This window comes from Dipodomys spectabilis, unplaced genomic scaffold (assembly GCF_019054845.1).
Source record: "Dipodomys spectabilis isolate Male_0828 unplaced genomic scaffold, ASM1905484v1 ptg000231l, whole genome shotgun sequence".
Taxonomy (NCBI): Eukaryota; Metazoa; Chordata; class Mammalia; order Rodentia; family Heteromyidae; genus Dipodomys; species Dipodomys spectabilis.
In genome coordinates, this window is record NW_024870908.1 from 5,732,686 (window position 1) to 5,754,427 (window position 21,742).

The window sequence follows — 21,742 nt, forward strand, 5'->3', positions numbered from 1 at the left end:
CCTGGCATGCGTTTGGGGGGGGGGGTGGAGTTTAAGCTGGGGTTTGGCTTAGAGGAAGCTCTGGTCCTTACTGGGCACCCCATCTCTGCAGAAAGGAGTCCGCAGCCAGGCAGACGCGTGTCTGGCTCCCCTCCCTGTGGCCTACAGGACATTGGCCAAGTTGGGAAAGGGGTAAAGACACAGCCATGGGGTCAGCATGGCCCCTGGGCTGGCAGGAGGACCCAGAAGGTCTCTGAGGTTCATGAAGGCAAACAGCAGAAGCCAGGACCGTGGAGAACTGGCTCTGATGTTTGCCATCTGCCACCTGCTGGGAGATTTCTCAGTCCCCTGGGATTGTCCCAGCGTGGGCTGATGTGGAAGCTCAGGGGCCTCACTGAGGTGTGCTAGCCCCCAACCCCAAGGCAGAGCCGTGGCCAACGCTCCCAGCCACCTCCCCCCTCTCTGGTTAATTTACAGTTTATTATTTTTCTTATTTAAATTGTAAATTTCCCTTCCCCCGAGGAAGTCTCCTCTACACGGCCCGATTACCAGTCCATTAACAGCCATTTCCGCCTCTGGCTGAAAGATATTTTTCCAATCCCTCCACTACCGCACCATGACAGAGGCTCTGGCTGGGGAATAAAGAGGTTAATGTGAAATCCCTTAGGGTGGGGGGGGGGGTTGGAGAAGACCTCTGGGAAGAGGCCAGGAGACAAGCTGGCTGGCTGGGTCATCCCTGGCCCAGCCCTCCCACCGGCACCGGGGAAGAAGGAAGAACCAGCTGGGACCACATCCAGGCCGCACGTCCATCCACCCGCCCGCCCGCCCAAGAGCCCATGTCTGCCAAACCCAGTGGTTGCAATCTCTCAAACGCTTGAATATTTTACACTTCTTCCCGGGGCCCCTGGCTCACACACAGAAGAGAGAATGAAGAGCCAGTCGCCTCTGCATTCCAAATTTAAGTAATTAAACTCATTTATTTTCATCTGAATACACGCAGGCGTTGGAGGAGTTTATGGGAATGGGGAGCACTGGTGGATAAATAATTCGGGGAGGGGGTGAGGGGTTGATTCCTGATGGTCCAAGCCTGAAGCTCTTTCTGACAGAGTGACCCACCCCCCGCCCCCCGGCTCAGTCCCGTATGCAGCCAGGAGAGGAGGGAGGGCTAGAAAGCAGATGGCTACTGCCAGGATTGGGGACAGGGCTGGGGGGGGGAGACACAGGAAGTAAGTACCCAACGGGGTTTCTGTGGAGGAAACCAAAATGTTTTGAAACTAAGTAGAAACGATGGCTCGCCCCGTGAGCATACTAAATACGCCTGGATGATCCATTTGAAGATGGTTAATTTTATATTATGTGCATTTCTGTTCATTTAAAAAAAAAAAAACAAAACACCCAGCTCTGGTCTTTGCTTCAGGCTGTCAATAGGGCGTCTGCATAAATTACTGGGCCGGCTAGGACACAGCAGAGAGGTTTTCATGACTGAAGAGGGGCACAGCACTGCTTCGACCTTCTCGGGCTCTGGGGGACCCCCGCCTTCTGCAAGGAGTCAAGGCTTCCACACATGGAAAGATCGATCCAATGGGAAGAGGAAACGTCTCCACCGTGGTCCATACACAAGATGGCAGGCAGGCCACGGCTGAGTTTTCAGGCACTGATGATGAGGTCCACTTGCAACGGCTTCCACCCAGCGTCTTGAGCCTAGATTCCTACCTTTTGGGGGGAAGGGAGGGTTCCGGTTCAGTTCCTGCCACCTGGAAGGCCCTTCCTCTTCCCTGGGCCTTTGTCCTGGGCAGAGCCAGGCATGAACTCCTGCTGGGCCCACACCGGCCTTGTCACCCATCACGATGACCTCCAGATGGCTCCACAGAGGGGAGAGTCACCCCCAGAGTCAATATCCAAGGTGTCCTTGTTCTCTAGCAACTCTGGTTCTCCATAAGGCTTTCCTGTCACCATTATCCTAAGACCCTTTTGCATCCCGTTATGGTCCCCAGCACAAGACAAATCTGTGTGGTTGTTTGTCTGTTTCTCAGTTCTGGGGTTTGAACTTGGAGCCTTGCACTGGCTAGGCAAGCGTGCTGCTCCTGGAGCCAGGCCCGATCTTTGGCTCCATCTGCTTTTGTTGCTCCATTCATGGTGGACCGGCCTGCACCCTATCTTCCTAGGCATACTTTCTGCATGGCTGGGGTGCCAGCCACGACCCACCGTACGGACCCATCAGTGACGAGGAAAGCTAGGCCTCCATTCTCTTCTGGAGTCCCAAGGCCGGAAGTGGAGAAGCTCTCAGACCCTTCTCTGTGGCCCCTCCTCCCGCCCCCTCCCGGACCCTCCCCCCATGGGACCTCCCCCACAGACTCCCCAGTTTACCGCCCTTTTCCTCATTAAAACTTCAGCACCACTGCCAAAAACTCGCATCCCCTAAACTCCCATCAACGCTGCCGCCTCTAATTATTTCACTGTAATTATTTTTCCCTTAACAAAGGAGATAAAACTAATCATAACATCTTTTTTTTTTTTGTAAGCCTCCAAGAGTCATGCTTAAATTACCGCACTGATTTGAAAATCCCAGCAAGCAAATGGGAAATAATTATACTTTTATCTGGGGCTGAGTTTGATGTCTTGCCAGATACCTACTAAGTTTTTGTGCAAAAAACAAAACAAAACAAAACAAAAAAAAACCCACCAAAAACAATAGGTCATGAAGAGAAAATGACTTTGTCCTGAAAGTTCTTCAACTGACAACAGGCCTGCAGCATGCTGGGAAATGGAGTCCACTGGGAGGGACCGGAGTGGGGGAAGGGGTGGGAGAGGGTCACTAATGCATCCCAGGCTACGCAGGTCTCTGATTAGTGCAAAGCTGCTCCCTGACAGGCTACTCCCCAGGCCAGCTTGCGAGTGTGTGCCTCTGTGTGTATGTGTGTGAGTTTGTATATGTGAATGTAAGCACACACCCTTTCCTGACACACAAAGTGAAATAACCATAGCATTTATTACGCACTTACTACCTACAGCCCTGTTCCCAGATGGCATGTGGCTTGCCTCGATTAAATGCCAAACCAGGCTACGGAGGACCTGACATGCTGCCTGGCACACTGGGAGGCTGAGCTATCTGAGCCAGGGAAGTCCCTGAGCAGGAATGGAAACCCAGGCAGCTAGAAGCAGGGTGATGAGCACCCCGGTGGTAATGGGGACGGGGCAGGGCATGGACAGGTACCAGCACAGCAGAGGCCAAGAGTTTCTTTGCCATGGGGAAACAGGAAGCACCATGGACAGCTCCCTTCCTCCGGCACCCAGCCAAGCCCCTGACCATCACACCATCTTTCTTGCTCATCCCCAGCTAGCACCTCGCTCTACGCCCTGGCTGGCCTAGGCTGTCAACTTCTTCTTCCCCAATCTCCACAGTGGCTCACGCCTGTAATACAAGCTTCCCTAGTGGGTGGTGATTGGAGGGGACGGTGGTTTGAGGCCAGCCTGGGGAGACAGAAATCCAGGAAACTCCATCTCAAGGCACGTCTGGGTGTGGAAGCCTATCCTGTTGTCTCTGGCCACACAGAGAAGCACAAAGTAGGAAGAGCTCCAGGCAGGGCACGAAGGAAGAAGGCTTCCTCTCAAAAGTAACTCACGGACCAAAGGACTGAGGGTATGGCTCACATAAAAGAGCAATTGTCTAGCAAATGTGAAGCCCTGAATTCACACACACACATACACACACACACACACACACACACACACACACATGCACACAGGTGCACACACACAGAGAATGATACTCTACAAGTTGAAAGGCTGAGCCGGCTGCCCCAGGAGCGTTCCCCCTCCCTGGCCACACCCCAGTCTTTCAAGGACCCCATTGAGGCCCCGGTTTTCGCTTTGCTCCCCTCTGAAAGTCTCATCTCCCAATGCAATCACATCTGGAGGTCCTGGGGTTAGAATTCAAGCATAGAAGGTTTTGTGTGGGAGGGTGAGGGGGGTCACAAATCAGTCGCTAGCAGGACGAGGTGCAGCACCTGCCGCTCCCAGCCACACAACCCCAACCTCATGTCCTGCCTTACCCACAATGTTCTCCCTGAGAAGCTTTGAATGCAGGGCTTTCCCGTCTTTCCCATCTTGAACACAGTGTTGCAGAGACGCCTGTACACACACACACACACACACACACACACACACACACACACACACACACACACACACACACACACACACACACACACACACCCTGGAACAAGACTAGTTCCTAAACACCTGTCCCTGAGTGATAGAGAAATGCCCGCTGGAAGAAGGCATCAAAGTCAAGGGGTATCTCTGCATGCTGCTGGACAGATGGGCGGGGTAAAGTGGCATGCAGATTTCTTATTTAATAAATGCCCACAGAAAATTAGTTTTTCGCAGTGGGGAGAATTTCAAGGCTCACTGCGATGAGCGAGCGGGATCTAATCACTGTTGAGACTTTGTACGTAGACCGGGCGTCTCAGGTCCCAGAACGATGCAATTACACCGTGTGGGCAGGTGGGCCTCACCTGCATACTAATCGCCAGACCGGGAGGGGGCTGGGGGCGGAGGGGGCAGGGGGAGACGCACACTGGCTTTCGCACAGGACTCCGGGGCTGACGGTCTGACAGTCACGTCACCTCAATTCTATTATTTTTTCTCTCGCCTGAGGGTGACATATGTCCGGCTGGGGGTGGGGGTGTGGGGGAGGGACTCAACTCTCCACCTGCTTCCAGCCGTCCAACCAGCATCAGCCGGAGGACCACCTTCCCTGGAAGATTCCAGAACTGGCTCCCTAGCAGTGAGGGTTGGGGAATTCAGAAGGGGGGACCCCTTTCCTAGAGGTCAAAGCTTGGCCTGGGTTTATCTGTAGTTGGTAGTATGTTTTATTCTGGGTGGGGGGTAAGAGAGGAAGAGATGACCTGGAATAGATTTTTAAAGCCACATGCAGGTTTAGTGGCCACAGAGGGCGGACATGGCATGCACAGATTCAGTGTTGTCGGCCTGAGATCTTGTGGGAATAAGGGGCGCTCCCCCCCATCCACTGCTGGAGTCTGCAGCAGTCAGACAGATCTGCCAGGCACCCACCTGCCTCCATCCCAGCCACCTGGGCTCTGAGGGCCCTGGAGGGCAGGGATGTGTCGGGAAGGGCATGCTGGCCAGGAAAAGCATCTCTGAGGTGGTCAGACCAAGCCCAGAAGGAAGAGAAATCTCAGCAGTGGGGGGAGAAAAGGAGGAAACGGAGGGGGGAGCGAGGAGGAAGGGAAGCTGGGAGGGAGGGAGGGAGGGAGGGAGAGAGGGAGGGAGGGAAACACATTCTGGAAAGATGTTGGAGCTAAAGAAGGGACTGGCCTCTAACACTAGCTGATCCGGGGGCTCTTTTTCCAAATATTGGGGCGTTGTTCTTGTGGCAATTGTGGTGGTGGCTACTGTTGAAGTTTTGGGTGGTAGTAGGGTTTGAACCCCTGGCCTCGTACTTGCTAGGCAGGAGCTCTGCCGCACATAAGCCAATTCCACAACCCTCTTTCCTAGGTATTCAATATGGTACCCATGAGCCCCGAGGCCGCCGAGCCCTGGCAACCGGGTTGTGATGACTTGAGGGTCTCAACCTCAGATTTGAATGCGTTTTCACCCCGGAGGTGCCGATGGTGCGGTCGCCGTGTTGGTCGGCGCCTGTGGGCGAGCCGTCTGAACCAGTGGGCTGGGATCTGAGGAGGAAGGCCTTGAGGGCGGGGCCAAACCAGGAGCGGTCTTTCCTCCTCAGATTCCCACACAGCCTAGCTCTGCTTCGTGTGCCGATGGATGACCAGAGCCTCAGATTGTCGGACAGTGAGCAGAGTGGAGAGAACCAGGGCGCGAGGGGGACGTGAGGGACAGTGAGTGGCCAGGGCCGGCGAGAGGAAGCTGGGACACTGAGATGTGTCATGCCTCAGTTTCTCCTGACCCCAGATATAGGCACTCAGGAAGTCACTGTGCATAGCAGTGTCAAGGATCTTGGGGACCACAAGGAGCCTAGACAAGAGCGTCTCCTTCAGCCAGGCGAGGCAGCTCAGGCCTGCTGAACTTCCTACCTGGGGGACTGACAGTTGAGACAAGATGTTCTGGAAACTTCTATTTCAACCAACATCTGAGCATGCTGGCAGGGTCCTGTCATCCTACCGATGGTAGGAAGGAAGGGAGGGAGGGCGGGAGGGAGGGAGGAAGGAAGGAAGGAAGGAAGGAAGGAAGGAAGGAAGGAAGGAAGGAAGGAAGGAAGGAAGGAAGGAAGGAAGGAAGGAAGAGAAAGAGAGAGAGAGAGAGAGAAAGGACATCTGCATCTCCCAGCTCCCAGCAGAAGCCCTGAACCGTCGGGCTCTCCCAGGGCAGATCTCCCTCTCCTCCCTCTCTCCAAGTAGTCAGGTCCAGGAAGACTTGGCTCTTTGGAATCAGAACCCTGGGCCCTGGTGGGGCATCCTGCGATTTCTCCCAGAGGAAGGACGCTGATTTGGCATTCCTGACAGGGCCTGCACCCCCCCCCCACCCCCGTGTCCTTCTCGGAGCTGGCTGCCATGTCCCCAAGAGCCCCATGTGGCTGGCTGGGGAGTGGTGATTTGTTTCTGTCCTATTAGCTTTCTTAAAGGACAGAAACAAATTGCTGGGCTGGCAGGCCGGCCTGGGGGGAATACGGATGAGGAGCCCAGGGCGGGAGGCGTGAGCAGGAGGGCATGGAGAGCCGGTCCACACAGCGCTCCCCAGGTGGATTTCTAGTCCAGGGCAGCAGGGCCACGGAGCAAACGCAATCACCACCACTTCCCGCAGCATTTCCCTCTGAAATGAGTCTTTTCACAAAGACACAGTTGTTTGGGGAACTTCCTTCTCCTCCATCCCTGTCCCCTTTCCCCGCAACTCACCATCTTCATGTCCCAGAAAATACACTTCTGTTGCTCCTCCATTCACTAGGGGAGGAAGAACTAAGCTTCTACCAAATGCCCATCAAGCAGCAAAAAATCACTTAGGAGAGCCAGATGCCGCTGGCTCGTGCCTGTCATCCTAGCTACTCAGGAGGCTGAGATCTGAGGATCATGGTTCAAAGCTAGCCTGGGCAAGAAAGTATGTGAGACTCTTATCTCCAAATGAACCACCAGAAAATCAGAAGTGGCACTGTGGCTCAAAATGGTAGAGCACTAGCCTTGAGCAAAAGAGCTCAGAGACAGCGCCCAGGCACAGAGTTCAAGCCCCATGACAAAGGAAGGAAGGAAGGAAGCAAGCTAGCTTAGAGTGATCCAGGGCTGGTCCTAATAAAGAAACCATGACAATAAATTCAAATTTGTTTAAATTTAAATTCATTCCTGCCTCCCGTTAACCAGGTCTACCCAGAAGCACCTTAGGAAGGTGCTGGACTTGCTAGAATCTTCTGAGGCTCAAATGAGCCCTGCTTGAAACAGGACTTCTAACATCAGGAACAGCAGCCTTCCACTGAAGAGGGCTCTAGGGTGTGTTTGTTTCTGGTTTTGTGTCCCTAAGGCTTGAGCTCAGGGCCTTGCACACAGTAAGCAGATAATATTCCTCTCCTTGAGTCATGGGCCAGTTCCTCCATGTATATCTTCATTTGGACCCAGGGTCTCATGACCTTTGTAATGACGGATCTCCTACCCGAGTGCTGGAACTAAGTCAGCTGCCAGTCCCAGCCTTTAGGGGAAGATGTGTCAGAGGTCTCCTGATAAGCAAGATGGCTTTGAGATCTTTCCAGACCACAAGGATCCATCCTCTCCCTCCCCTCCCTCTGCTTGAGAGCTCAGAGTTTAGAGGCTACTTCTTAAATTCCTAGGCTTCTAGAAAAACTGTGAGAGAGAAGAAAAGGAAGAAGAAGAAAGAGGAGGAGGAGGAGGAGGAGGAGGAGGAGGAGGAGGAGGAGGAGGAGGAGGAGAAGAAGAAGAAGAAGAAGAAGAAGAAGAAGAAGAAGAAGAAGAAGAAGAAGAAGAAGAAGAAGAAGAAGATCCATAGTTACAGAATCCAAACTGGTGACATGCTCATGTGACGCCAGCGGGAAGAACTTGCGAGGAAAGTCACTATCTACATCTGCCTGGGGATGGGCATTCACAAGTGTCTACGATCCACTGGACAGAGATACGTGAGACCCTTGCCAACCGGCCAGTGTGATGAGGGGCCTGTAGCAGCCTTCCGAGCGCATGCCCACCCCGCTCCCCCCCCCCCCCGCCCCCGTAGGAGGGTCCACCCTGAGCTTCGTCTCTGTCCCTGGTACTGAATCGGGCCCGCCCTCAATTGGCATTTCTCCGCTCTAAACCCCAAGAAACCACTGAACATGTTCCCCTCTGTGTGCCTGAGGAGCTGCCGCTGAATCGCATGCGTTACATGGCTCCCTCTCGCCTTTCCTGCAAGCCTGCGATGGGAAAGGTTTTGCACCTGACAGGCCCCGAGGTGGGAGGGCACAAATGCCAAGGGACGGGGCCTGGAGGCCATGCTCTGTGGGTGTGTGAAGCGTTGCCTTTGACTTCGAGGCAAGGGTTGGGGGAAGGGGGAGGAGTTGCAGAGGAAGCTGGAGGAGGAGGAGGGGTGGGCAGGGGGCAGAAGAAGAGAGATTCTTCTTTGAGCAGCTGCAGAAAAGGAAAAGAACCTGGGACTTCTCCGGCAGTGTTTGGGGAGAGCACCCCCGATGCTAGGGGGGGGCCTTCCTAAATCCTCTCCGCAGGAAGAGCCCTGTACGCCAGACACAGGGCATTGGGGGACCCCACCTCCACCACCGGAGAAGCTGAACCTGGCCTTTCCCACCCTGGTTCAAACCTCAGTCACCTGCACCCCGGCCGGACACACACCTCACACCTCGTACGCCCTGCATCTCGTAAGCTCCTTGCCTCTTGGAGGTGGCTGACGGCACTGGGTCCACACTAGATGTGTCTGGGATTCGAGGCCTTTGCCTGGGCTCTCCGTATCACGTTTCTTTTAGAAGTCTTCTCCCAAAGGAAACAGCCCCAGACATGTATAACAAGAATCTCTCCCCGGCTCCGTGTCTGGGGAACACAGGCCTACTGTAACCGCTCTTTATCCCTCAGAACCACAGCCCTAAGGCTGAGATAATATTCTGAGTTAGCTTTAGTGTTCAGGGGAAAACTTAAAACACACACACACGCAGTTAAATAGCTTCTGGTTTGTAATTAAAATGGAAGTCGGGAGGACATGTCCTGAATATCTGTCCTCAGGGCTGTCTGGGGGGAGCTGCGGGCCTCCTGTGGCTGAATGTTTGCCACGGCCCTAAGAGAAGCTGTAGCTTCCGTGTTTAAATGAGGAGGAGACAGAGTACAAGAGGAAGCCCAGCCGGCTGACATCACATAACGTACTGATGGCAGACACGGCAGGCCGGGTTTTCTAAAAGAACCCTTGGTGTCGCCACTGAGGACCTTCCAAATAGAGGAAGTGGAAATGCAATATGACCCTCGCAGGCCAGGTCCGGGGAGATTTCTGAAGGACTGTCACCCGCACACTTAGTGTGTCTCCCGAGAGATGGGCTCGGCCCGCGTGTGTGCGTGTCAACTTAGGAATCGGTGGAGAACACACGGTATCCCAGCACAGAGGAGTATTGCTGAGCCGTGAAAAGGGACTGGCATCGTGCCCCAAGTTGGAAAACAGATGGGACCGGAACTCGTGTGCAAAACAAGTCAGATTCAGAAGGCAAATCGCATGCATTTTCTCTCCTGGGCAGAATCTAGGCTTTAGAGGGATAGGAATAGAAAAGAACTATTTCAGGGGCTAGGGAGACCAGGAGGGAATGAGAGAGAGCAGAACATGATCAACTAAATACCGCATGAATGTACTTTTAAAGACTTATAACAGAGAAAGAGGGAAGGGGTGACATTATCCCCCCAAAATGCGCTCTTTACCTGACTTACATTAACTAACCCCTCTGTGCGGCGCTTTTACCACAACAATTTTTTAAAATCTAAAAAGCAAAAAGACACCATGAAACCTGCTGACATTTTTGGAGAAAGCTAAAACCTGGAGGTGAATGGCGGAGGGAAGGAAAAGAAGGAGCAATAAAGGGGGCGAAGAGAGTCGGTGTAAAAGCTATGCCTGCCTGGCATAGAACGCAACACCTCACCTCGTGAAATCAATAGTCATTGATGGGAAAAGAAAGCATTTTTAAAACAGAAAAACCCCAGGCGGCCGGGCGCTGGTGGCTCACGCCTGTCATCCTAGCTACTCAGGAGGCTGAGATCTGAGGATCGCGGTTCAAAGCCAGCCCAGGCAGGAAAGTCTGTGAAACTCCTATCTCCAATAAACCACCAGAAAACCGGAAGTGGCGCAGTAGCTCCAGTGGTAGAGCGCTCGCCTTGAGCTGAAGAGCTGAGGGACAGCGCCCAGGCCCAGAGTTCAAGCCTCACGGCCGACAAAAAAAAACAAAGAAAAACCCCAGGCGCTTCCTGTGCCTTGGGACCCATCAGCCCCTTCTCCAGCTGAATGAGAATAAAAGCCAAGGTGCCATCCCAGCCTTCCAGAGTTCTGCAGAAGTCGGAGGCCCTGGGCCTGGCATTCGGGACATGTCCGTTTTCTTCCTGGATGACGAAGGGTCATCGAGCATTCGCTCCAGTCCTGCCATGAGCTGACTGAAATCCAGCGTCTCCTCCCAGAGCTGCTCCGAGAAATCTAATATCGGAGACAGATAATGGAGCGAGTGCGTGAGTCACCCTGCCCTGCAATTCTCTAAACTCCCGTCATGCATTAAGTTAGAAAGACAGGCACCTGGACCACATTTTCCCATCTGCCACGAAGCGGCCCTAACTGAGTTAAGACTGGACACACTTAAAGCAGACCAGGGAAACACCTTCCGTTGGGAGACGCTGCCTTGTTGTTCTCAGATACCCTCTCTGCTAGGGAGCCTCTGGGGCTCTGCCCTCTCCCGGAAGGGTGCTCCTGCCCGCTGTCCCTTCCTATGGATGAACTCTATGTCTCTTCTACACTGCACAGCTCAGTGTTCCGCATTTTGCCCTGGCTACCAGGAAGCTCAGGGATTAACGGTAGGAGCCCATCCTCTTAGGATGTCTAATCCTTGTAAATGTTTCTGGATCGTTTTGAAGCATCCTTTTGTTTTAGTTATGCCTGACTGTATCAGATCACCTCACGTTAAAAAAATGGAGTGTGGTAAGAAAGAAAAGAAAGAAGAAAAAAAACCAGTCAAAGCGAATCTCCCGCTTGGGGAGAAGATTCTTGGATTTGGTAACATTCGCGATGACCGCGCAGACAGGCACCACCACACCTGGCCACTGCCACCATCATCTGAGTCTTCAACCTGGCTCGCGCTCTGCACCGGCACAGTCAGACGCTTCGAGAACCACAGTGACATGACGGCGGCCCTCTTAAACCCTGCAGAGCCCTGAGTGTTCGTCTGTGAAATATGATCGCAACACAGGACCACGAAGATGGCAGAGGGTGGCACCAACGGTGAGAGGCTGGCGTGGACGTATTTCTGGAGCCTGAGTTGGACTCTGGCATGAGTCACTTAGACGCTGGTTGGATGTTTTAGAATACGAGAAAATACAGAGTGCAATCGAGTGGAGGTAGAGGGTTGACAGGCATACCTGTCTTCCTCCCTCCCTCCCTTCTTTTCTTCGTCCCCTCTTCCTTCCTGTGCCTCCTTCCTCCCTTCCTTCTTTCTTTCCTTTTTTGGCAGTACTGGTGATCACCTTACAGGGGCCATGCCACCACCCCCAGCTCGTTTATGCGTTAGCTCATTTTTCAGACGAGAGTCTCATGCTTCTGCCCAGATCATCCACGGAGGCTGGCTCTCTTCCTTCAGTATCCCAAGCAGCTGGGATGACGGGTCACCTCACTCGCTGCCCTCGACACACACAGCTTGGAAGCTACTTCCCCACGGCGCTGGCTCACAGAGATCTCCGGATGCTTGAACACCCGTCTGTGCCCCTTCTCTACCCCCCCCCCCCCCCGGGAGGCTTCGTGAGATCACGGAAGGCCTAACAATGCCACAGAGCTCAATGTGTTCAAGGCCTGCGGCCCACCGGCCACACAGACATCCTGGCCCCACAGTCAGGCTAAGCCCATGGTCAGCCCACGGTCTCTTCCCAGTGCTTCACCTGGCCGGGGTTCCCTCACCTCTTGGTCTTTCGGCCCCGTTGGTTGTCCTAACTGGAACTCCACACCTTGATGCCCTGCCTGCCCTGCGGGGCTGTGAAGAGGCATTGCTACCAGGAAGCCATCTTTAACCATGTGATGGGACCATCTCCAGGACCCCACCCCCTCCCACACTTAGTGTGACCCCACCCCGTGCCCCAGGGCCCGTGGTTTTCCCGCTGACTCCCTCTCTGGCTTGTGAGCTCCCGCCTCTCCATCCTCACCCCAGGCCGGGCACCCTGCAAGCACCTCCCGACTTCATCCGGCCTCCACACCGCAGACACGAGGGACTGAAACCGAGGGAGGCGCAGACCGCGTGCCCTGTGCACCCAGTCACCCAGACCGGGAGCGATCAGAATTGGAATTCCCACCCGGATCTGCTCTGATGAGACTCAGAACTCTTAATCACTCCTAAGCACACTTAATCTCCTCCAGCCCACCAGGCTGATCTCCTTGGCCCTGTCAGGGATGTGTAGCCAGCCCGGCCCGCCTCACCACCTCTGCCTCCGAGCCCCCACCCCCTCCCTTCCTGTCCTGCTCAGTCATGGCCTGCCTGACACTCACGGTTAGCTTTACCTGCTAAAATGCAAGCTCTGTAAGGACCAGCCGCTGTGGCGTACGCTGAGGCACCTAATGGAGATGCGATGAACAGGCATCGGGTGATTGCATATGGGTCTCTGTTCCCTGTCCTCAGGGGTATCGGGACTCACCCAGCCTAGGGACTAAGAGAAGCGGAAATCTGTCCTTGGCTGAGGGACATCTGCCTCTCAAGGTCATGGAGGAAATAGCCTCCAGCCCTGTGCCAGGGTGTGCTGATCCCAGAACCCCCTCAGAACAAAAGCCCGTCGAAGTCCCTGCCTGGCTGTCAGAACACAGAGCGCCGAGCTCTGTACTCAGTGGACCTCAGCAGCCGCCTCCCCTGGGCTCATCCCTGGCCCCTCCAGCCCAGACCCTGGGCCCCCTGGGTTTCCCTCAGGGCCTCCAGTCCTTCACCCATCCTCGAAGAGAGGGAAGGAACCCCCTCCGCCATATTTTTTTTGCCACCTCTACCTCCAATTAAGTGGGCTCTCCGTGATGGGAGAAATCTGGCTTGTTTCCTTGACAGCAAATACCCAAACTGACTGAAACAATTAGTTTGTCTATTTTAAAACTGAATTCCAACGCTTCCATGGCAACCGAAGTTATTAAAAGATGTAAATTAAAGAGTGGCGCGGGGAAGATGGCTTGGCATGGAAGGCACTTGTGTGTGTGTGGGGGGGGGGACAGAAAGAGCCCCCAGCCAAGGGCATTTATGCAGTTCTGACCCGGGGCCTCTGCCAGCGGCCCCGCCTTCCATCCCAGCCTCCTCTCCCAAGGGACTGAGAGAGACTGGGGGCTTTGCACTTCCCGAAGCCCTCGGGCCAAGAGACGCACCTGGGGCGCGTGGACCGGGTGGAGAGGTGGCACAAGCCGTGAGCTTCGTCACGTTATACCCCCATCATAACCACACGGCACTGCCAGGCGGCGAATGGTGATCACAGCCCTGGCACTGCACACATTCATTCCCTCAGAGGCCGCACCTCTCGAGATGACAGATTCCCAGTTCGTTCCCATTTCGTAGAGGCGAAAATTGAGGCAGCCCAAAGAATCACAGAACCAGCAAGAGAGCAAACTGGGATCTGAGTCCCCATCAGTCCAGCCATCTTGGGATTTCTGCACGCACACCAGACTCTGCCCCTCCTTCTCGTAACCCCGGTGACGGTGCAGCACGGGGTGGCAAGCTCAGCGTGGAGGAGGGCAGGGGTGGAGGCTGACTGTGCTGTCCTGTGTGGGCAGCCTACCAAAGCAAGATCCGGAATGGGGTCATCTCTGAAAGCGTCACAGGACTTTAGTTGCCGATAATTCCCGCGCAAGCCCACCGAGTGACATGTGGCCACTGACCTTTGATCTTCTCAGCCTGGGGAGGAGGGAAATGATGTGTGTCCTGTGAGCAGAGGCCAGCGAGGCTGCTGGACAACCTCCCAAAGCAAAGAACAACCTGGGCACGAGGTCAACCACACTGACCTTGAGAAACCTGGTCTGCAGGAATGGGCCACCCTAGGAGAGGATGGATGAGAGGAAGGGAGAATGGACAGATGGATAGATGGATGGGTGACAGGCACGGTAGATGGGAGGTTGGATGGATGATGGATGGTGGAATGATGGGTGATGGATGGATGGATGACAGATGGGAGGATGGATGATGGATAGGCGTGTGGATGATGGATGGGTGGGTGGATTCATGAATGATGGGTATAGATGGAGAGTTGAGTGGATAGATGATTGATTGTTGATGGATGGCAGATAGATGCACAGAAGTTGGATAGATGGACAGATGGAGAGTAGATGTATGGATAGATGGACGGGTGGATGGGTGGGTGGATGGATGGATGAATAATGTATATAATGAGATACCCTCTAGTTAGCAACCCAGTGGTTTCCATCACATGAGCTAACCAAACGTTAGTGACTGCTGTTTGGATTAAAACGGCCACTGTGAACCCACACGGCTCATGAGGACATAAAGCTCCCATTTCCCACAGCACACATCACCCAAAGATTATTTCCGACCCTTTCTACAGAACATCTCTGGTGGCGGGTAATGACCAATGCTTTCCCTCCATGCACACTGACCTCGTTAATCCCTTGGAACCCCCCTCAACCCTCCTCCACATGTGAAGAAAGAGGGAGACACCGCCTGCACTAACTTCTTCCTGGGAACAAGACCAGCAAGTTGGGGGGGGAGGCTCAAATCAGGGGCCCCAGCCCCCTCCCCCCCCCCCAAAACCACAGCACCTGGCACCAAGCACATTCCCTGAGAATGTTTGTTCATGAATATATAAGTACCAAAAAGAAAATTACTTCCTGCCTCCCGACTCAATGGCTAAGTATGTGATTCTTTATGGTGCCTTTCAGAAACCAATCTTCCCTGGGAAATACAAGCCTGGAGAAAGATTGAGAAAACAAGCATAGCATTGAAAACTAAAATCAAGACAGGAGCTTCATGGGGGGGAGGGGAAGGGGGTCAGTAACCGCCTCCCAGACCCTCTGCCCATCACTCAGAAGGGAGCAATGGAGATTCTGGAAAGCCTTGAGACATCTCTATCGGCACCCGCTCCAACTCCACCCCCCAGGCATGGGGAAGCTCATGTTTTCAGCTCACTTTTTCTTATGTGATGCTTTTTCTTCACCTTGTAAGTTAAGATTTCACTAACAGCTTCCTTTTGGGGCATTAGATGGCAGATTGGATGATTTAAGGGGGGAAGAAATGTGGTTGTATTTGAAGTTTATTTTTTTTCAAAGCCTCCAGGAATCCACTGTGACATGCCAGGGAAGAACACAGCCCTATGTTGGCACAGCTGACATCTTCCTTAATGATGTCTGAAATCTCTTTATGGAGCAAAATCGCAGCCTAGCAGGAAACCCGCCGCAGCCTGGTTCACTGTTGGCTGCCCTCCTCCCTTCCTCCTCTTCTGAGGGAGGTAGAAAGGTCTGGAAGTTTCTCCATTTGGAAGATGCTCATCCATCAGAGAATGCTATCTGGCTCAGCAGCCAGGCTTCACAAGACAGGGTGTCACGGGTATGCAGCTCTGAAAGGAACGTGTTCAAATCACCTCCATCCTAGGGCCCAGAGAGAGAGAAACTTCTGGCTCCACAGGGGAGGATGCAAAGGAAGCTGGGTACGTGGCAGCGTGGGGAAAGGAGAGGAAGATGTCCCCTCGGGGCCTGTGTCGCATTCAAGTTCCAACACACCCGGATCCCTCACGGAGCCTCCGTTCATATCTGCCAGGCTCGCTCATTACCTGCCAAGGCCTCTCTTGAAAACAGCTCTTCATCTCTCTACCTACCAGGACTCAGATGAACAGATGAGGAAACTGAGGCCAGGAGGTCTTGAGAGGCGGCCTCACACAACCCAGTGATGGAACAGGAGGGCCACAGGCAACCATGGGAAGGATGGACGGGGCCGATGTTGGGGAAGAGTCCCAGTATCAGTTCTACCCGTCTTCCCATTGGTCAGAACTCAGTCACCTGGTTCTCCACCCTGCGGAGGAAGCTGGAGGAGGAAGTGGAGCTGTGGGGAGCTAGGGCGTGTCTGTCATTCGCATCAGGCACTCCAGTTCACAGATCAACGTGGCGGATGGGATGCTAAGACACAGACCGCTCTCCGGAGTCATCCACCAGCCTCGTTCATGCTGGGGGAACTGGAGGAAAAGGATTATGAGGGGCCGGATTTGGTTGTTGTTGGTGGTGTTTACTGTAATTTGTTTTCTCTTTGGCAGGGGAGGGCGTCGGGAAGGTTTTCTTCAGGGTGAACATGCACCTATTTTCTAAACACATATTTGAAATACTGTAAATGTCTGTGAATCAATGTGTACCTTTAACGTTGCGCTGCCTTTTTGTCTTTTTATATATCTTCCTTCTCCAGAACCCCTCTCTCAAAGAAAAAAAGAGCCATTAAACTGACCCTGAGAACTACAGCTAGCTCACAGTGGGTAAGAATAAAGGGACCATAACTACGTACCACAGGACTCAAGTACACCCTTTGCTTGCCCTGTGATGATAAACTGGCCCCTTGAAGAGGCTTTGAGCAGAAGATGCCAAGGCCCAGGGGTGGATCAAATTAGAAGTACAAAGCAAACCAAAGGAGGAAAAAGCCAACAACCACTTTCCTTTACGACACGGGACCACGTTTTAAATATTCATCTAAATGTATAGTAATAAACCATTATACAGTTTAATCTGTTTTCTGTTTGACAATATTTCATTTGCAGACTCTCCGTGGCTTATAAAAATAGACCCAGAGTCCAAATGCCCACAGCGTGAGATTTTTTTTTTCCCTTTCTCTAATTTGCAGTTATGTATTTGTGTCAGATTCAGCCTAACGCCCCCCTGGGGGACAGCGCTGGAACTCTGTACCTTGGGGAAGGCAGGCTCAAGTCTGATTCCAGGCAAGCACCTCTCAGGTCTGTGCACCAGAGCTGTGGTTGAGCCCTGTGGAAAGGTCCCCTCGTACACCGAACCCAACCCTATCAAGTTATGGACACACTCTCTCTGGCCACAGAGCAGAGCTCTCCATGGTGTCTGCTTAAATACAGCTCAGAGTACACTAAAGCTCTCTGCTGCCTTTGCCCTCTTGGGTATACAGCTAGACTACATTTCCCAGCACCCCTTGCAGCCTGGGGAGCCCAGTGATTTAAGTTCTGGCCAATGGGAGTGGATGCAAATGCCAGGTGACCTTTCCAAGTACCGCCCACTAACAGTTCTAGGGGATTGATCACAGATTCTAAGCCAACTTTCTTAACCTCTCTACACCAGTCCCCTATGGCTGCTGAGAGTCCCAGGACAAAGTAGACGTGGTTAACATGCTTCGAGTGTTGATGTGTGTTGACGCAAAACCTGTCAGATGTTTGAGCGCTAATTAATATTTTTGCTGGCAAATTACATTGCAATGACAAGTCCAGATGAACTAACAGTTTCCTGACTGTGTTTCCCTCCTCTTATTTAAATGGTTGTCATGGATTTACCACTTGATTCCATTTTGAGGGTGAGGTGGTTGTTTTTTTTTTTTTAATTTACCAGAAACAATCTAAACACAACCCTACTTCACAGCTATCATTATTTATTCATAGCTCAATACAGGAAGCTGGAAGAGCAATCATTCTTTTTTTTTCCTTCTTTCTCCTTAGCCCTAATTGTCATTCTGGTGAGATCAGAAGGCTGCCAGCTCCAAGTCAAGCTACATTAGCGCCGAGAGTCAGGCAGAGTCACCAAGTTTCTCCGGAGTGTGGAAGCATCATTTGTCAGGAGAGTTTTGTGCTGAGCGGTGCACACTTGGAGCCACGGGAGCCTGCAAGCATGTTTCTCCCATCTGAGCCACTTCGGGGGGGGGGGGGCAAAATGTGGCGTCAAACACTCACTCCGCCCGTGGCCATATGTCCTTAGGTAGCACTGTGCTCTCTCTTCTGAGCTTTGCTTTTATCACCCGTTAAATGAAGGCTGGAGGAACACCCTCCTCCCAACATTGTTAGAGGACATAAAAGAGGCAGTGCATAGAAAATGTCCAGCCTGATGCCTAGCATGCAGAAGATATTCAGAATGTTGGCTGTCTTCATGACCGCCGCCACCACCACTACCACCATCACCATCATCACCTTCAGCACCCTCTAATTACCTATGAGGAACAACCCCATATTTCTCTTCCATTCCACACACACACACACACACACACACACACACACACACACACACACACACACACAGGTATATAAAACAATGGTAATGAGTACAGTGTTTAAGCTTCTGGGAAATGTAGGTTCCCCCAAAAGACCCATCTGCAAATAAGCACGTGGGTGGTCTGTGGAGAGATAAGCCACGGTCCTTTTCTCCTTGAACCTGGCCACAGCCAGAGCTTTTATTCCTGCTGAGACCACCTCCCCCAGACCCCTCTCTGTGCCATCACTGGGCTTAAGCAGGGGCCGGACTTACACTCTGCTTCTTAGCACTTGGCTGGTGCTCTACCACATGAGCCATGGCGTTTTTTTTGCTGGTTCAAAAGTCTCTCCAGCTCTTCTGTAAGGGGCCAGCTTCCAACTGCGGTCCTCTGACCTCAGCCTCCCGAATAACTAAGATTTCCCAGTGTGTGCCACTGGGTGTTCTGCCTTCTCTCAATTCCCTGCGAATCTTTTCCTCTCAACCTGGAGCTCCCCCACCTCCTAGACTAACGTGGAAGACTCCAGCCTCCTCCTTCGACGGCCACATCTCCCATCTCTCTGTGGAAGTCCCACCTTTGTTCGGAGAGTCCCCCTCCCCACCCACCGTTCATAAAACACGACAAACCCTTGGAAGAGTGCACCCTCACAGATGGTGCCAGGCTGAAGCCTCTGCTGCTCCATCTACTTTGGTGCACAGCCCGAGAGCCAGAGTGAACTACGAGCAACATCTTTTGATCTTAAACAGTCAGAAGGTTGGAATGTATAATGGTATGGAAATAAATGGTGTCAAGACGGTAGGAAATAATTTATGGCGTGGGAACGGGGTTTGTGATCCCACCACACAGAGGGAAGTCTGGAAACGGAGGCGTCGACAGCGAGGGCGGCCTGGGGAGAGGAGAGTCTGGAAGAGAAGAGGCCGAGGCCTGCTGGTCCCATCCGCGGCCGGGCAGACGCTGTGGGGGCTGACTGGGGATTTCCGGCCGTGGGTGTGATCTTGACCTCCCTCCTCTTAGCTCTGTGACTCAACTAACCACATCAAACCTCAGTTTCCTCCTCTGGGAAAAAAAAAATGGGGGGTGGAGGGGGGGGGTGTGGAATCACACCTAGATCAAAAAGACCAGAGTCTGAACTGGCAAGGTTATCCACAGCCACGGCAAGGTATGCAAAAGACCTCAGAGAGCGCCTAACGCCTACATACATGCAGGTTCCAATTTAAACGATGAAGAGAGGACGTGGGGGGGAGGGGCAGGGAGGGGACAGGAGCATACCCTGCCAAAAAAAGTGAGAAGGGGCCGGGACGGCAGACAACGATGAAAGAGGGGGCCCGGCTCAGGACCCATCGTGTGCAGAAACCGCTTTGTGGAACGGCAACTCCTTCGTACAACTACTTCAAAGACGTATGTCCAAAAAATAACATGAAATAAGAGTAAGGGGTTTCTTTTGTTGTTGTTCCTTTCATGCTTTCCACCCCCTCCCCCAGCCACGTCGTGCAAATGGCCGTCCACCTCACCCATCCTCAAACCCCACTGCGACCGGGCAGGGAGGAGGCATCATCACGGAATCAGGTGCTTCTGGAAGCTTCTGCTTGCTCCCGAAGTTCTACATTGGTTCTAGTTGATACGTGTTTTCTACACAGCTGGCCTCGAGTTGGCAACGCGCCACTGAAAGTCGCAACCGTGCTTGCTTGGCTGCAGAGACACCGGCGGCCACCACCCCGGGGTCCTGGGGCACAGATGCGTAGTAGCGGCACTGGGAAACCGGCCGAGGTGCCGTCTGGAGGTGTGGGGAAGGCACAGAGGAATAAAGGTGGTCAATCTACAGGCGCGCTCAACGGAGGAAAAAGGCCTGGCCTGGGATCAATTTTTTTTCCAGCAGGAAAAGAGAAAAATCTGTAGGAAGGAAGCTCCACCTTGTGTTCCCCCACGCCACGGCGTTCGCTGCCTGTGTGGTCTCACTTGCGATTATCGGGGACACAAAAGCGGAACCGGTTGCTATCCGATGGCTTTGCCACGAAAGGAAAGCGGCCCAGCTGGACCGGCACCAAGGCCCTGGGCCGCCTGCGTGCCGCCATTCGACTATCAACAGGAAACCATGAAGCAAAATAAGACAGCAAATGAGAACTGGAAAGAAGTGATTCCCCTCCACCAAACATCCTGGCTGCCAATCTCCTTTATTTGACAATCGGCCCAGCGGTGGGGCTCAGATCCTTGTGTTCATGGACAGTGGGTGACGGAGAGATCTCAGACATAGGCATGGCCATCCCACACCTGTGCCCAGTTAGTAACTGGGTCTCTCTCCCCCACTCCCGTGCATGAGGATAAATAGGGGGACATGTGTGCTTCTACATTTGCATGACAAACAGAAAGAGGAAAAGGATACCACAGACCTGAGGAGCAAAATGGAACCAAACAGGCCCAATTAACGTGCAAATACGTGTGTGCTGAACTTGCATGCCTTCCTCCTGCACACACGGGAGTTTATCTGTTGTATTATGTAGGTGTGACATCTTAGCCAGTTCTTACAGGACAAAGGGCCATGTGCTTTGTGGCTGGCAGGGAGGGCAGGAAGATAAATCCTCAGGCTGTCAGAATCATTGCTGGGCAGCATTTGGTGGGAACACACTGCTCTTTGCCTCTGAAGGTTCTAAACATTCGGGGGGGGGGGGAGAACTATCTTATTAAAACCGCGTGTGGTGGGGGACGGGGTGGCATATGCCAAGAAAAAGGACTGGCACCGAGAGCTTGGCTGCCGTGTTTTCTAAGGCCCAATTTAGCAAGTACTCAGCACAGATTTGCTGTCGATCTGCAGAGAGAAAGGGAACTGGCAGGGCATCTCTCTCTCTCTCTCTCTCTCTCTCTCTCTCTCAGTCTCTACCACAGGCAAGGCTGGATCCACTCAAGAGACAACTGTTTGTCTGTACTTAGGGGGAAAAAAAAGAAAAGGAAAGGAAAAAGCATCAAAGGTGATTTGAGAAGGAACGCTTGGCTGAGCTACTGTGATTTACCTAACAAAGTTGGCCATGAATATGGATCCTGCTCTAAATAATAGTGCTGACTCGCTTTGATGAATTATCATTCCAAATTCAATTAATGAAAGGTTACCTCCCGGCTGTAATGCAAAAAAAAAAAAAAAAGAAAAGAAAAGAAAGAAATCTGGCAGCAGCAATGGCAATTGAGCCTCAGAAACAATGGTTAGGAGAAAGAAAATGGTTTTCGATAAAAAGAGATCCCTATTTCCTCCAAGAAATGGGGAATCCAGAGTAAGAAGGTGAACGAATGAACGAGGGAAAGAGTCAGCAAATGACCGAGGGGATGAGTCTGTGAGTTGTACAAGCACCCTGCTTTTCATCTGGCCCAGCACATTTCTTTTCCATAGGACACACTAGGAGCATCACATCTTGGTGGGCCCAGAGTGGTCCACAGCCC